Raw genomic sequence first — 4,704 nt, 5'->3', positions numbered from 1 at the left:
ATACATTGGATGCCTACTCCCACATTAGTTGTGGTCTAGATGGAGACCATAGCATAAAAAATCCAACTAGAGCCTATGCACACAAAATTGATCATAGATTTAGGCAAATTGCATACGATGTAGAGGTGAATTCTGGAGATAGGAGGTGAATGTGGTGCCTCCCCTGCTTCTCGTAGTTATCAAGTACTTCAAACATTAGGAAATATGAGTAGGAAGTGACTTGTAGTAATGGAGAGGGAGAAGAGCCCTAGCACCCATCCCATGCCTTAGAAGGCATAAGGTAGCGTCAGAATCATCAGTAACAGTTGTTAAATGAAACCCTGGCATGCCACCATGTCCTTAATTAACATCTCCAATTAATATATTTCTTAGCAAAACATGATGGAAATTATCAGATGAATTGAAGATATGTTTAACATAATCAGAAAAATTTGAGATTAAATTATCATAATAGGATTGACAAAAAATCATAAATTTTAAGGAGAAGGCAAATCTAAATCTTTTAGTTATTGCATTTTTCTCAAGATCAATATCTAGAACAATAATTTTCTAGACATTTGAAACCTTTCTAACAACATCTACACCGAATTGAAATCTTCAAAATAGAATAAATTAAGTACACAAACAGAATCAAAAATAAAATTAACATTATCGATAAACATTTTAAATGTTACTCTTTAATGGAAAGAATAGAAAATAAGTTTTACAAAATTGATAAATAATTCAAATTGCTACTGCAGAAGAGAATGGAGGTGAAATTTTGCAAATTGCTACTGTAGAAGAGAATGAAGGTGAAATTTCGCAAAAGCAAGAAATTTTTTTTGTCAAAATTCAAATAGAGCAAAACACAAATCATTTTAAAGGGTGCATTTTCATCAGGATCAATATGTAGAACTGTAATATTTTGGAGACTTGAAACCCTTCTGAAAGCAGATGCACCAAATTAAAATCTTCAAAATAGAATAAATGAAATGCTCAAACAAAATTGAAAATAAATTGAACATTATCGATAAACATTCAAAATGCTACTCTATAATGGAAAGAATTGAAATAAGGCATCACTAAATAAAAATGATTAAGTGATGAAAATTACAGGCTAGCAAAAAAAAACTATCATCAACAATGACAGATAAATTATATCCTACCACCATTTTGTATATTCCAACCAAACTATTCCATATCATCCACTCTATGCTAGTCAACTGCAACAGCCATCTCCGTTGCCTAAAGATCTTCTTCCTTCTTCAAAGTTGTTAATGTAGCTTGAAGGTCAATGCAACAACCCTCTCTGTAGCCTAAAGATTTTACCTTTGCTATCTTTTAGGCATTGGGAAGCTACCATTAATGTCTTTTCAAGCTTCTATGTTTGCGTAAATAGCCTTTCCATTCTCTTTCACCAAATACCATATTAATTGATTTTTGTTTTCCTCGAAATAATTTCAATTTCAATTTTGCAAAGTGCTTTCCATCAGTGTTGGAAATCTGCATTTTGGAAATTGGTTGATCTGTGGCATTCTCATTCTCCATTTTGATTGGTTGTCAATTGATGTAGTGGTTGTTTGATTTGACTCAAGTTTAATTGTGGAAGACTAAAAGTTGAACACTGATTTATATAGTTATGCATGTAATGGTATTAGAAGTTACATAAGGACACATTAGTTAATACTTATAAAGCAAGCTATGAATTGTGTCTTGTCCATATGTTTGTTCAATTTTTTTGTACAAGTGAACACATTTAAATATAATATTTTAAAGCCAACATTTTATATTGTTTGATGTGAAGTATATAAAGAATGTACCTTGTGGAGAACTTGTACCAAATTTAGTAAATCAATGATATATGCTTTATAAATTTGTAATGATTTAATGTCTCTTAAATATTGATAAATAAATACATAAAAGTCAATATGTTTTTTCACAATCAATAGGTTGTATTGTAACAATAATTGGATCAAAAGATCATAACAGCAGTCGCGACAATTGGTACACGATCTACTGGGTCCTCTCCCACTTTAGTTTTTGAGTTACAATATGTTCTGTCATTCTCAGAAAGAGGCCAAAGTGGGCTCGTCAGCGAGGGAGCGGTTGACTTTTACGTCGGTTTTGATGGCCGAGCTATAGCTAGTTGCTCCGTTATAATGGGTTTGCTCCTCCCAATACTTGTTCCACAGCATGAATCCTCCATACTTGGAGGATTTCTTGATCTCTGGCAGGACGTCGGAGATGAGTTTGCCCGGATCAACATAGCCAGTGGTAGCACCGCCCGGAGCACCCGGAATGCCGAGGTAGAAGCCGCGTGGTTCAAGAGTGGTTACAGAAGTAGTCTATGTGTTCCAAGCACTCACCAATTTGGTAGCGTCCCCATTCGCATACTGGCAGTCGTCGTTGTAGAATTGGATCCACACGTAGTCGAACAGCTTCGTCATGCAAGGCAGTGTTGAGCTGCTTATCGGGATAATGGCACTGCGGAGCGGCGCTTAGATAGACCTTCTTCGACGAGGTGCTATAACCGGAGATAGCCTTGGCCAGATACTCCCAGTTATCCGTTGTGGACTCGATATCGAGGTCTATGCCGTCCAGAACTGCGGCTCCCAGGGGCCACGAATCCGATGTCCCTTTGAGATAGGTGTCCCACAGATACTGGCCATATTTTTGGCGTTGTCTTCAGAGGTGATGCCATATTTTGAGTAGCCCTGGGTCTTTCAATATTAGAAACAATCTAATTGTTTCTAATATTGAAACACTGGGCTCTTTCGAGGGACAGCAAAACCTTTATGCCGCTCTTCTGGCAGGACTCAATTTGGGAGGTAAGAAAGCCACAACTTCCGGGCGTGGAGGGAACGTAGTGACCTGCCAGGTTAAGCGACGGCGTCTGCCCCTTCCCGAACGTGTTTAGAAACGCGATCATCACAATTTCAAAGTTTCCGCTTTCGCAGGTGGCTTCGAGAGAAACTTCCCGGCCATCCTGACCCCAATATACAGCCATGTTTGCCGCACTTGCAGATGCAGATGCCATGCTCCACAGCACTGCAAATGGAAACGCAACTGCGCTCCCTCTCACTCTCATTCCACGACTCTCCATTCTTATCCTTTGCAATAAATGCTCTTGCTTGCTTTCTCTAACATTGTAGAATCGGGCTCCTTATATAGCCCTGATTCCTCTTCACTAGACACTACGTTGTATTTCCCACGCGGGATTCCTCAACAATCAATCACATGGCTAACTGGCAGCGGGATTTCACATGCAGGCTTATTATTAAACAATCAATTACATGGCTTACGGCAACCACTACCCACGTTCATCATCTCTGTATGCGCATTTTCAAAATGCAACATGCCAATATTCTCCTTTAGATGCTTATCTTCTCTATTTTGTCGTCTGCATTAATGCATTTACTTTGGACGGTATCTACAATCAATGTTGCCTGCTCATTTCCAGATTAAAATAGTCTTAAGTGATGTTGGGGATATTTGTTTTTGGTCTTGATTCAATCTTAAATGATCCTACCGTAGACAAATTGTGTTTTTCAAAGAGTTTATAAGATTAAATCCAGCACAAGATAAAGTGTTGCATCTTCAGTCTTATTCTAAAATACGCTTTATCATATTTGATTCTAATTTTGATAAACAATTGAATATTGGTGATTTGACGGTAAGATATTGCTATAATAACTGAGTTTTGTTTCTTGTTCGAGTCAAATACTATTACTTATGTCTAATTAGTCAATTAGTTCTCAATCAATCAATCAATGATAAGTAATAATTTTTAGTCTTTGTCTTATATAAGGCCAGGAACGTTCCCAATGCTTGATCACATTAATTTTAGACATCTACATAAACTCAAAACCTTAGGTTTGCCTTGTAATTATTTAAAAATTATTTTTATTGCTATTTTTCTAATTTAGTGATTGGCTGATGGAAATATTTAGAGAAAATTAAAATAAGAAAAATTCTCATTGATTGACAAGTGGTTGCATAGTTATTTAAAATCCTATTGAATGCCCAGATTTATTTAATGAAGAATTAAATGCATTAGCTGAGACCTATCAGTGGAGAGCATCACAAGAGTCTTTACACTAAACATGTACAACATTTCTTAATCAGATTTACGTTTTAAAAATGATTTTTAAAAAATTTCTTTATAAATATTTAATAAATCAAATGTTTTACCTACTAATTTATTTGGGAATTATTTTTTTTTCAGTCTTTATTTAAGAAATCAATTATTTCTTATTTCTTTTTAAATAGTTTATAAATCAAATGTTTCAATTACTAACTTTTAGGAGAATCCTATTTTTTATTTTTATTACAAATTACAATTTCAAAATATTAAGAATTAGAAATTAAAAGATAAATTAAATTTTTGAATAAATACAAAATGAACTTAAAATCTAGAATTTGGACTAAATATATAAATTGTTAACATATTAATCATTAGGGTTATAGAATTAGGTTATAAATTTCAATTTTGGTAGTTATTAAATAGAGCTATACGACTACTTCATTCATGTAATGAATCTTGCTGAATAAAATATAATAAAATTTTGATTATTTTCGATCATATCAGATTTCTAGGAATAACAATGGCATCAAAGTAGTTTTTTGTCATACATTGTGAATGAGAAATGACAAATTTTTTATTGTGATTAATGACCTAATCAATAAAATGGATGATGCCACTCATAATATCTAGGGACCTATGAT

At 34.4% G+C, this 4,704-nt stretch overlaps 1 pseudogene; it reads right to left on the bottom strand.

Moving 5' to 3' along the window:
* Positions 1–2,045: 2,045 nt before the first annotated feature.
* On the bottom strand, positions 2,046–3,082 carry LOC149561575 (acidic endochitinase-like; annotated as a pseudogene).
* Between the last annotated feature and the right edge of the window lie 1,622 nt (positions 3,083–4,704).

The sequence above is a fragment of the Cupressus sempervirens genome, chromosome 4 (genome assembly GCF_028749045.1).
Source record: "Cupressus sempervirens isolate cs-2001-9-10 chromosome 4, ASM2874904v1, whole genome shotgun sequence".
In the NCBI taxonomy this organism is placed as follows: domain Eukaryota; kingdom Viridiplantae; phylum Streptophyta; class Pinopsida; order Cupressales; family Cupressaceae; genus Cupressus; species Cupressus sempervirens.
Note: the sequence above shows the minus strand (reverse complement) of the source record. Positions and strands in the feature narration are given on the sequence as shown.